This window comes from Pongo abelii, chromosome 2, assembly GCF_028885655.2.
Source record: "Pongo abelii isolate AG06213 chromosome 2, NHGRI_mPonAbe1-v2.0_pri, whole genome shotgun sequence".
Classification (NCBI taxonomy): Eukaryota; Metazoa; Chordata; class Mammalia; order Primates; family Hominidae; genus Pongo; species Pongo abelii.
Window position 1 is genome coordinate 128,289,861 of NC_085928.1, and position 13,219 is coordinate 128,303,079.

The 13,219-nt window shown below is 39.1% G+C and overlaps 1 protein-coding gene and 1 long non-coding RNA gene across 4 annotated transcripts in view; one reads left to right on the forward strand and one right to left on the reverse strand.

Moving 5' to 3' along the window:
- LRRC3B (leucine rich repeat containing 3B) overlaps nt 1-13,219 on the reverse strand; it is an 873,839-nt gene that overhangs the window by 340,490 nt on the left and 520,130 nt on the right. The window lies entirely within an intron of this gene.
- Nucleotides 1,523-9,807, forward strand: LOC129058608 (uncharacterized). The gene is made up of 4 exons (XR_008523832.1): nt 1,523-1,650; nt 4,412-4,599; nt 9,154-9,216; nt 9,645-9,807. It is a non-coding gene; the product is annotated as an uncharacterized LOC129058608 (long non-coding RNA).

Here is a 13,219-nt window from a genome sequence, read left to right on the forward strand (position 1 = left end):
ATTTCATCCAAACTAGCCTAAATATTCTCTATTAGTGCCAGGAACTGTATTTTACTCATATCCCTTTATTTCTAGGACCTAGCACAGTACTTAGCACACGGAAAGTAGTCTGAGAACTGATCTAAAATCCCCTATACCTCTGCTCAGATATTTATTCAATCAAGAAGCCAATTTCTCTCCTCCTTCTCCTATTGAAGATTATATGGATACTGACTCCTGAAGTCAGTATTCACTCACTGTGCTCTCTCAGCATTTTACCTGCACTGCTAGTATAATACACACTCTAGTCTGCTTTACAATTAATTATGTACATGTCTTGACTCCTCCATTAAAATATAAGTGTATAAGTTCAGAGATTGCTTCATTTCTCTTTACATCCCCTGCCTTGTAGTGCTCCTGCACATCACTGATACACGAATCTTTTCATTTGCTCATGTCTTCCATTTCTGAATGCACTGTTCCCCAGGTGTAAAAAACATTCATTGGCCAGGGTCTGGCCTTTTTAGGTTTAAGCTATTTCCCTTCTCATAGCTTTGAATATTACATTTGAACATAGCAGTAAGAGACTTGAGTCATTCTGTTCCTTTATTTCTGTCATTGGAGTTAGAAATTTGGAACATAGCATACTAGTTTATATCAATTTTCTTGAAAATTTAAACAAAGATATGAAAATAGTCATCTCTTGTCATACTAGATATAGCATAACTTGTTGCTCTAGTTATCTGTCTCCTGATAAATTAGTCTAATTAGGTACATTTGAACAGTGGGGAGAAAGTAGAGGTAGAGGCTTGCCTCTTTTAAGATTTTGCAGGCAAAGGACAACAAAGGTAGTCACAGACCCACACACACACAAAAAAAATCTCCCCCATTTTCTCCCCTGGTCTGTTGTGGGGACTCAAGCACCTGAGGCTCAGGGTCATTCTGTAGTTCCAAATGCTTAGTCTTAAAACACAAAGTAAGCTCTCTGAAGTTTCCCCATAAGCTTCTGAGAATAAGCATTGAGCACCTGCTCCTTGATTTTAACAGGATTCCAGGCCAGAAAAACAAAACATGATGCCTTTGACTGCAAAAAACAAAGTGCCCATTAATACCACCTCTACATGTATGTCACAACAGTGATAGCTGATAAACCACTTACAAAAGAAAAGAAAGAGGGTTTGAAGATGGTATTTTAACCCAAACTGTATACAGTTTTCAGAGGCTTGGGTCTAAAAACCTGATATTTAGAGGGCCATTCACAAACCTGCTACTTGTACTTCTGCCCATAGGCAGATATCACCAATCAATCATGGCATCAGATTTCTTCTAAGGTCATTGATAACAGGTAATATTTTCCCACTTAAAGTTAGGCAACCATCCTACCACAAAAAAAACATGCAGCTAACAGACTCCTGGTTTTCACTGCATGTTCAGTTTTATGCAACAAACTGTTTTTCCATGGTCACTGGTGAATTTAGAGCCTTCCATGACATCACAGTCTAGAAGGGAAGACAGATTCTATAATAATTAGTTTCAGCACCAGGGAAAAAAATAATTTCAGTAGCAGAAGTACTAAAGTAGGGTGCTTAGTTAAGCCTATGGTAGAGATGGTTATAGAGCAAATGGCATATGAATGAGCAGGGAGAAGTTGAGCACAGAAGAGAAGAAAAGGTATTCAAGTAGGAAGAAATGGCATGAGCAAAGCACTGATTGTGTAACAGCATGAGATCTGTGTGTGTGTGTGTGTCTGCACATGTGTATGTTGTGTATGAAGGACGTATAATATAAAAATAACTGTTTCTAGAGGGAAAAGTTCTGAAATGGTAAGTTGCTATAAATGGGGTTGGATAGATAATCCAAAAGCAGTTTGGGAAGACCAGATAGGAAATTTAACTTTATTCCCCACTTTCCCAGCCCCTGCTAAAACGTGAAACCCCATTGAGAGATTTTAAAGATAGATGACAGAAATACAGTGAGAAAGAGACACACAGACTGGTAATTTTACATTTAAGAGGCAAATCAGAGGAACTTGAGTTACAGATTGGAACCAAACAGTGGAGGAAGCAATAGAAATAATCAGGTAAACTCAACTGTAGTTATAATTCACTCGGAGCCCAACCAACAGCCATCCATGCATGATACAAATTGACGATGGTACCATCCACCCTCCTTTCTCTAACCTAAAACCATTCCCATTATAATCAGCACTTTGCATAAAACAATAGGAAACCATTGTTAAAATGAGCATATTATATGTATCATATATATATCTGGACAGACAGTGACCTGGCTTTGCAAAAAGGGAGGCAAGAAGGAGCAACTCCATTTCCTAAATTTGTCTTGCTTCTTAGGTTAATTACCAAAACAAAGTGCAATAAAATGGTATTCGCAAAGCAGGATTTGCCAGAATGAAGTGTGAAGTGGAAGGGAAGTGGTGAGATACAGGAAATACCTTCAAAAGGTTGCCCTTTGCCAGAACAATTGCATAGTTGAACTGTCATATCTACACTTGGGGCTAGCCAATGAATTATTTTATTCAACAGATATATCAGCAACAATTTAACACCTACCATGCACAATTGTGTAGTGTTAAACCCTATGATGTCATAAGATGTGAGCCCTGCTCTCAAGGAAATTTTGCTTTAAGTGGGAGATGTACACACACAAAATTGATAGTGAAATTAAAAACAAAGTTATGTACTATATGTACTGCTTGATGGTTCACAGGGAGCTAATAAAAGAAATTTCTCCTGGGGATACTTGAGAAAGTGAAGCTGAATTACAAAAGATGGCAAGATTAAAATAGAAAGAAGAATCTTGGTGACAAGAGAGTTTAAAATAACTTCCAAACTCATTTCTGTGTAATAGGAAAAGACCAAGAAGGAAAGACGGGAAGGGAGAAAGCAACCCAACACTCATTGCACATCTGCTATGTACTGGCATGACATTTTCTATACATTTTCATTTGATTCCAAAAAACATGACCCCTACTTTACAAATGTGGATACTGCATATAGAGGTTAAATGTCTTGTTCAAGATCACACAACTGTAGATAACCAGGCCACCAACAGAAGCTTGCAGCTGTCTGTCTCTAAAACAGGGTTTCTCACCCTCAGCAAAATAAAGCCTAGAGCAAATATTTCTTTGTTGTGGGGGTCTGTGTTGTGCTCCCCACTATATGCCAGTACCACCCTCTCTGCTGTGAAAAACACAACCAATATTATCTCCAGAGATTTCCAAATGTCCCCCTTGGAATAAAATCATCCCTAGTTGATTACCACTGATTTAAAGTTTCTTCACCTGATAGTGAACTAGGAATGGATTTACTTTGAAAATGAATTCAGGAGGCAGTGAAAACATTAACTTTGATGAATCATGAGGTACATATTAAAAGATGTCGAAAATGGCCACATATATATACCTGAGCACAGCAGCCTTAAGAATAGGATTCAGAAAACAGGCAGAAATAGGGTAAGTTAGGCAGCCATGTTCATAAGTCAAACCATCCCACAGAACCAGTCCTGTGAGCATGGCAGCAACTACAGTCCAATACTGGATGCCTCACCTTGCACAGCACCTCCTGCTGCCGGGAGGAGACACAGCCTGCTGCTGCTGGCAGCGCACGCCAGGAAAGGATACCAATGGACCAACAACAGAAGGGATTCTCCTCTACCATCCTTTTTGTAACTATCTCTGGGTTCAAGTTTATCTGATTGTTAAGCTTATGTCACATGTCTGAGTCCTTCCTAAAAGAGTGAATAGGAAACCAGGTTCTCCAATTTTAGGTTTCTACAGTAATAAGTGGGCTTTGAAACCTTCCAACAACAGAAAGAAGGAGGAGTTGCTGGGAAGTCAGAAAGAGAAAAGAGAGAGCGAGAGAGAAAGAAAAAGAGAAAGAGAGAGAAAAGAAAAATACAAATATCCACTACAAGTTTTTACCAGAGACAACAGTGTTAACCCTTTGAAAAATGGAAGGAGATAATATATCATTTAAAAAAAAGACATAGAAAACTTAAGTTTTACTCAGATGAATATTGAAGCAAGCTGAGAAAAGCTAAGAGGCCTATTATATCACAGTAGTGGAATATTACGTGGTTTGTTTCTGTTACCAGTAGAGCTTGCTAGAAACGGGGAGATGTCACTGCATAAAAGTAGAGTGTGCTCACTGGGAAACTGCCTGAAAGGATAGAAGGAGAATGATTATAATCAAGACTCTTGGAGGACCGTTTTAGACCTCCAGCATCCCTAAAACCCTCATCCCTGTAATCCAAGCCAGCTTCTATCTGTCCCCCCACTTCCTCCTTTTACCGGCAGGCAATTTCAACTATCTAAGAGCTGTTTAAATAGAGTGACTATGTTTCAGGAATGCCTGATGAATATCCAAATAGTCTTCAAAGGAATGTAGATTTATCTCTCATTTACATGTTCCAGGAGGAAGTTTATAGCCCTATTTCCTAACCTCTTCAAGGGACAGAATCAAGACTGGGAGAACTAAAACTCTCCTCCACTGTGATCTACTAGATGAAGGCTTGTCCAAAAGCAATACATCAAAGAGATGCAGTTTCTATTTCTGCATAAGTTCTAAAACAATGTGTTAACTTTATCATCAGTGCTTTCAAGTAAGTTGCACCTTGAATCACTCAGAAAAAAAGACCTGACCTTGTAAAAGTTCCTTACTTTCAGCCAAGTTTCCCTCTTTACTTTTCTCTCTGGTTTTCTGCTGTGCGTTGTTCCTACCTGTAGCTAGTGAGTCAAAGACACACCTGAACTGTGAAATTGGCCCTAAAGACTGGTTGGAGCCTCCTTTCTTCTGCTTATGGATGCAGAGAACTTCTCTGGAAAGAATTTTTTTCTTGTGATAGCCAAAAAGTCCTTTTGACTTATTCCATTGTGTCCACTAAAAAGTTGAAATTGATATATTGGTTGGTCCTTGTATCCAGCTGCTCCCAAAAAGCAGCCTCTTTTCATTTAAAGAAAAAAAGAGGGGGAAAGATAATGAAGATAATGGATCAATCTAGAAATAGCAAAGGACTGATTCTACCAATAAGCTGTAGGAGACAGAAGCTTATTTCTCATTTCCTCTAGCAAAGAAATCGATATATATTTGGTTGAAGCAACAAAGCCGCCTGTTACTTTTTCCAAATGTTTTTTTCTCTGCCTTTAAATTAATTATCTGAATGGATTAGGAGAAGAAAGAGAGAGAAATACCTTGTAATACAAATTTGGTTTTACCTTTCAACAATAATAAGCTATCTGGTTTAAGATTTCCCTTTTATTCAGGTAAGTTTAAAGACCAAGTATATTATATGGATTACTTAGGGTGCTTTGAGCTATGAGTAATGGAAATCCCTACTGAAACTAGTGTAAATGTGAAAAATTTTGTTATCTGATACAAAAGGAAATCCCAAGATAGTATGAACCTCGGAGTCATTTGATTTAGCAATTCAAAGACTCAGGGTTTTGGTATTCTTCCAGTTCACATGCTTGAGGATGGTTTCATTTCCAGGATGGTAGCAAGATAGCAGTCAAGGTGATCAACATGGACCTGACATACTCCAGAGGAAAAGGGCGTGTCTTACTGTGGTCTTCCAGACAATATGGATAAACTTTTCATAGGTGTTTCCCAGTACAATTTTCTTTACTTCTTAATAGTCAGTATTGGATCCCATATCTCCTCTGCATACTTGGACTCATGGTTCACAATTAGACAATAATACTATGAGGCATTTTTCTTGTCACAATGTCTGGATACTCTATCGATATTTAGCAGAACATATCTGGGCTTCTAAATATTTAGCAATGCATGGACACCCCTGCACAAGGAAGAATAGTATCACCTAAAATGTCAAGAGATACTATTTGAGAAACACTGTCCATGACCTAATCTGGCATTCTTTGCACAGGAAATGGTTTTAGTTTTCCTGTAAGCACATGAATGTAGAGCAGATACCTGAAAAAAATAAAAAGATTTTGCAATGCATTTTGCAAGATGGCAATGCATTCTGTAGAGGCAATAAGTAGTGTTGGCTATATTATATTATCACCAACTAAGAAAAATGCTATTTATTCATTTATTAGTTTAACAAATTTTCTCATTTAAAAAAAAATCTGTTTGGGATTCACAGAGGTTTAAAAAACAATTAAGAGGCTATTGTAATAACCTGGTTTGAAATTACATGAATGTGAACTAAGACAGCGGCAGAAAAGATGGAGAAAAATGAACTGATTTTAGAGGAAAATCAATAAATACATCTTTGGAAGAGACCAGATTTAAGGAATTTGGGTGAACTCTTGGTCTGTGGAAGTCTAAAGCTATCCACTGCATCCCAGCCACTTCCTCAGAGCCACTGAAAAATGGCATCCTGCTTACTATCTTCCTCTCTGCTAGTATGTCTGTCATCTCCTTAATGAAATCAGTAACCCCAAATATAGCATATTCAGTGTTCTAGCCTCTTCATTTTTTTACATCCTCACCACCAATTTTCTTCTTTTCCATGATACTGCTCCCACTAATTTTCTATGTTTATAACTTGGAAATAATTTAGTAATAACATTAATATATAATGTAAATAATAACTTACATCTTATTACTAATAGATGTACCATTTCCAAAATCAAAATTTCAAAAACTTGCCTATATTTCCAGCTCTCTAACTTTGATATCTTGATTCTGACAATTATTCAACTCCACCAACTTTAACTTTTAATGTAATTATTGAACCTCTTTTTACTGTACAATACCCCCATGTACTCAAGTTATTCCTTACCTAAATGAGATTTTATGGCCCATCACTAAAATTATACCTTTGCATACAATTTTAGTTTTTCATCTTGCATCATCTCAGCAGCCATGGTTAAATATAAGTATTTGTCCGCTTTTTATTTGAAACAGTGACCGAAAAATGGTGTTATTTTTCTTCTGTGTTTGTGACTAATTCTAATAACTCTGAGGCCTCAATCTGATTAATAACATTCTACATCAATGGTTTTTGAATTAAATGATTCAACGGATGGTGATGTCATTAGCCAAGATAGTGCACACAAGAGAAGGAAGAGAATACAGTGGATTAAGAATCCAAGTTTCAACATGTTAAATTTCATATGTTTTTGGGTTATCCACATGGAAATATTTTGTAGGGAGCTATATATTAAAGTTAGAGTATGGAAGAAAGAGAGAGAGAGAGAGAAAGAAAAAAGAAATGAAAGAATTGTTGGAGAAGTAATTATGTAGAACTTGTATGGAAGCCACATGAGTGGATGAGGTAAGAGACATTACAGCCTTTAGAGACAGCTTTCCTGGTTTGATGGCAATTTATTTCAGTTAACCTCTAAAACTTGTTCATTCATCCACAAATATTTATTAGGCAATTACCTCTTCAGGCACTCTTCTAGGCACTTGAATATATATTTGTAAGTAAATAGAGTAAATAAATTTTACCTCGTGAAGTTTATATTCAAATCTAGGAGGACAAAAAAGAAACATAATAAATCAGTAAATTATACAGTATGTTGCCTGGTGATATGTGCTATGGCAAAACAAAAAATAAGTAGAGTAGAAAAGGGGGATGAGAAGTGTGGAGAACAGTAGGGTAGAAATAGTAGAAACAGAATGCATTATAAAAGAGAATGATCAAGACAGGTGGCACTGAGAAAGTGAGTTTCTTTTCTTGTTGTTGTTTTGTTTTTCTTTTTGAGACGGAGTCTTGCTCTGTCACCCAGGCTGGAGTGCGATGGTGCAATCTCGGCTCACTGTAACCTCCACCTCCCAGGTTTAAGCAATTCTCCCGCCTCAGCTTTCAGAGTAGCTGGGATTACAGGTGGTCGCCACCATACCCGGCTAATTTTTGTATTTTTTAGTAGAGATGGGGTTTCACCAGGTTGGCCAGGTTAGTCTTGAACTCCTGACCTCACGTGATTCACTTGCCTCGGCCTCCCAAAGTGCTGGGATTACAGGTGTGAGCCACTGTGCCCAGTTGAAAATGAGTTTCAAGCACAGAATAAAATAAAGAAATCTAATAAGTTACCTAAGTAGATATTTGGTAGAAGAATGTCCTAACTGGAAGATCAGGTAAGCAAAGGGACCAAGGTTGGACTATCCCTGTTGTGTTTGCTGAGCAGCAAGGGAGGTGGTTTGGCTGTAAAAAAGTGAGCAATGAGAGGAAGTGTCGTAAGAGAGGAATTTGCAAAACGGGGAGAAGGAAAAAGGCAGTTTGAGGAGTAGGGTAGTGAAAAGATCTGACTTACATTTTAGAAGGATCTCTACAGCTACCATGTTGAGAATAAGTTTTGTGTAAAGCAAGGGGGAAAACAGGAGACTAACTGGGAAGCTATCACAGAAACCATGCAGAAAGATAATGATAATGGGTTAGGCCAGGGTGGTATCTGTGAAGGTACTGAGAATTCTTGAGATTCTGAGTATATTTTGGAGAGAGAGGCAACAGGTCTTTAAAATACTGGACAGAGTGTGAGAGAAAGAGAGGAGTCAAATATAAAGGTTTTTGGGCCTCTAACCTTTTAGCCTGAACAAATGGAAAGACAAAGTTGTCATCAACTGTAATGGGGAAAGCTGAATCAGTTTCAGTGGAAAAATCAGGAGTTCAATTTTGGTGTTTGAGATGACTTTTAGACATCTAAAGAGTGGTGTTAAATAGGCAGTTGAATATTTAATTCCAGACTGCATCTACTAACATAGAGATTGTTGATATAAAAATAGTGTTTAAGGTCACAGGGATGGTTTCTCTCATGGTTGCAGGAAATACTCAAACCAGCTTCACTATGAATTGGCAGACCTTCAGTGCACTGAATAGTTTGTGGCCTCTTCACAAGTAGAAAAGAAAGGATACAGAGCTGGCAAGAGTGCTAAGTGTAGTAAAATTAATTTCATCTTTAATTAATGCCAGACTCCTATTCTGGGGGGATATTGTGTGAAATAAAACTTGGACCCAAAATCCAGAATAACATCAATCCAACCAAGATGTACTCAAGCAGCTCCTATGACAGTATGGAGTAATGATAACGATGAAAATAATAATATTAGAAGAATTGATGTAGAAGTGGTATCAGTTATTGAACATACTTTTAAAACACAGTAACAAGTACTTTACATGTATCAACTCATGAAATCCTTACAACACCACTTTAAGAGAAGTACTATTGCTATCTCCATTTTACAGATGGAGGAACTGAAGCCCCAGAGAAAGGAAGAAACTTGTCCACTCTAAAAAACAATGGTCTAGGTAGGAGCCTAAGTTTCAACTCTTCATAAACTGTTTGACCTTGAGTAAGTCCTGCCCCTCTTTGAGACTGCTTTTATAGAATTATAAAGTGAGTTAGGTTGACCAGATGACCTTTAAAGACTCTCCACTTATAGTGCCTACATATGTTTCATTTTCTTAAGTCTTAATCCAGCTGCCCTGACACCATTTCCTGTAATCTTAGTTATAACTGTATACTGGTGTAATATCAACATTAGCAAAACCTGAATAAAGGTTTATTATGAACTAGGGTCTGCGTAAAGTACATAAATTTTATTTCATTAATCTTCACAATCAGTGAACAGAATATGGTGGAAATGGTGCTACCAATTCTGGGCCTACTCTTAACTGGCCTGAAAGCTTCCACTTTCTCCTTCTTGGATTGTTTACTCTTGGAGTATTTCATTAAGGAACTCCGATGCCAAACAGCAAGGTAGTCCAAGCAGCCATGTGGAGAAGAACCAAGGGCCCCCAGTTTCCAGCTCTAAGTCTGCACTGAGATTCCAAATGACCTGCCTTTCTAGCACCCAAGCTGACACCTCATGAAGAAAAAAAATAAAACCAACTCAGCCCAAATAATCATGTAGTCAATTGTTATTTTAAATTTTGGGGTGTCACTCTGCCCCTACTGGGGGGTGCCTCCCAGATAGGCTACTGGGGGGTCAGGGATCCACTTGAGGAGGCAGTCTGTCCATTCTCAGATCTCAAACTCCATGCTGGGAGAACGACTACTCTCTTCAAAGCTGTCAGACAGGGACATTTAAGTCTGCAGAGGTTTCTGCTGCCTTTTGTTTGGCTACGCCCTGCCCCCAGAGGTGGAGTCTGCGGAGGCAGGCAGGCCTCCTTGAGCTGTGGTGGGCTCCATCCAGTTCTAGCTTCCCAGCCGCTCTGTTTACCTACTCAAGCCTCAGCAATGGCGGGCGCCCCTCCCCCAGCTTCACTGCCACCTTGCAGTTTGATCTCAGACCGCTGTGCTAGCAATGATTGCGCTCCATGGGCATGGGACCCTCCGAGCCAGGCACGGGATATAATCTCCTGGTGTGCCGTTTGCTAAGACCATTGGAAAAGCACAGCATTAGGGTGGGAGTGACCCAATTTTCCAGATGCTGTCTGTCACAGCTTTGCTTGGCTACGAAAGGGAATTCCCTGACCCCTTTCACTTCCTGGGTGAGGCGATGCCTCGCCCTGCTTCAGCTCACACTCGGTGCACTGCACCCACTGTCCTGCACCCACTGTCCGACGAGCCCCAGTGAGATGAACCTGGTACCTCAGTTGGAAATGCAGAAATCACCTGTCTTCTGTGTCACTCACACTAGGAGCTATAGACTGGAGCTGCTCCTATTCGGCCATCTTGGACCAAAGTCCAAATGAAATACTATGCAGCCATTACAAAGAATGAGATTTTGTCCTTTGCAGGAACATAGATGGAGCTAGAGGCCATTATCCTTAGTAAACTAATGCAGGAACAGAAAACCAAATACTGCATATTCTCACATGTAAGTGAGAGTAAATAATAAGAACACATGGACATATAGAGGGGAACAACAGACACTAGGGACTACCAGAGGGTGGAGGGTGGGAGGAGGGGTAAGACAGGAAAAATAACAAATGGGTACTAGGCTTAATACCTGGGTGACAAAATAATTTGTACAACAAACCTCCGTGACACAAATTTACCTAACCATGTACCCCTGAACTTAAAGGTTAAAAAATAGGCCGGGCGCGGTGGCTCACACCTGTAATCCCAGTGCTTTGGGAAGCCGAGGCAGGCAGATCACGAGGTCAGGAGATCAAGACCGTCCTGGCTAACATGGTGAAACCCCGTCTCTACTAAAAATACAAAAAATTAGCCAGGTGTGGTTGCAGGCACCCATAGTCCCAGCTACTCAGGAGGCTAAGGCAGGAAAATGGCCTGAACCCAGGAGGCGGAGCTTGCAGTGAGCCGAGATCCTGCCATTGCACTCCAGCCTGGGTGACAGAGCGAGACTCCGTCTCAAAAAAAAAAAAAAAAAAAGGTTAAAAAATAAATAAATAAATAAATTTGGGGGGTGCTTTGTTTCACAACAATAACTGAAATAGTTACTACTAATATGCCCATTTTATAGATAAAGAAACTAAAGCTTGAAGCTTAAGAGAGTGTAGTTATAGATCACATAGCAAGGAAGTGATAGAATAAATATCTGAAGAGAGGTCTGTCAAATTCCAGAATCCATACTTGAAAACACTTTAGCAAATTGCCTTTCACCTTATTGCCAAATTATCAGTCATACTTTTCTGCAGCATTTTATTTTGAACAATATTTTATGAGGACAGCCTCTAAGCTTTCATGGGCATTACAAAAATCTGTCCACTTCAATTAATTCTAAAATCCTAGATCTATTTAAAAAGTAATGTGCACTAAATATATTCTGAGATAATTCATACAGATTACAATGAAAAACTTCTTCTCTCACTGGGTTTCTTTAATTTCCTAAAGCCCGAGGCAGTTACATTCAGCATTTAAATTATCTTGTCCATCTTGCCAGCAGTGCCTTAGACACCTGTGCATTAAATTACTGCAATATTGCTTTCAATGTGCACTTAGCATTTCCAAATTTTTATCATCTAGAAAAAGGCACCAATACATATAACTAAGTTCCAAGCAGATGGTGCCAAATTCTACTTACCTGATACTTCTTTTCCTGTGAAGCTGAAGTAAAATACTTTCAGCAAAGACAACCATCATAAAATAATTGGAGGAAGAAAACAAATGAGTGGACACAGCAAAAATGAAAAATCTAAGTACTTTACATTGAAAGGCGCTGAGACAGTGATTTAGAAAAGCCAACATAAGGCTGGGCGCGGTGGCTCACGCCTGTAATCCCAGTACTTTGGGAGGCCAAGGTGGGCAGATCACCTGAGGTCAGGAGTTCAAGACCAGACTGACCAACATGAAGAAACCCCATCTCTACTAAAAATACAAAATTAGCTGGGTGTGGTGGCGCATGCCTGTAATCCCAGCTATTCAGGAGGCTGAGGCAGGAGAATTTCTTGAACCCAGGAGGCAGAGGTTGTGGTGAGTCTATATCATGCCACTGCACTCCAGCCTGGACAACAAGAGCAAAACTCTGTCTCAAAAAAAGAAAAAAAAAAAAAAGCCAATGTATCCTTCCCCTTCATTCTGTACCCCTATACCAACCCCACACTAAGTACCTGGTGCTTGTCAAAATAGTGTTTAAATGAAGATGTACACCATAATTGGTTAATTTTTTTGTAGATCATTACTAAAGATTAGGGTGAATGGAAATGTACTGGAGTGTTAGGTGAGGGTGAGTAAATATAATATATACCTAGCCAAATGTAAATATATACCTAGCCAAATGTAAATATATCACAGTTTTTACATGAAAATGGTCAAAATCACTGTAGGAGAATAGTATGTCTACTTAATGTGTTATTCCTATGGTATCCCTAGCATTATTCTAACTTAAAGGTAAAAAGTCTGATTGTTGGCCAGGCACGGTGGCTCATGCCTGTAATCCCAGCACTTTGGGAGGTTGAGGCAGGTGGATCACGAGGTCAAGAATTCAAGACCAGCCTGGACAATATGGTGAAACTCCATCTCTACTACAAATATAAAAAAACTAGCCGGGTGTGGTGGTTCACGCCTGTAGTCCCACCAACTAGGGAGGCTGAGGCAGGAGAATCACTTGAACCTAGGAGGTGGAGGTTGCAGTGAGCTGAGATTGTACCACTGCACTCCAGCCTGGGCAATAGAGGGAGACTCCATCTAAAAAAAAAAAAGTTTGATTGTTGTTGTTTCCACATTAATTTAAGTGGTGTACATTTATGTAGAGCTTTATTATTTACAAGGTGCTGTTATACATGACACTTGATTTGATCCTTATAAGAACTACTGAGTAAGTACTATCATATGCAAAGTCATAAATAAAAGCCAGGATTTCATTCAAGACTAAAATATCACATCAGGTTGAAATCTTTGACC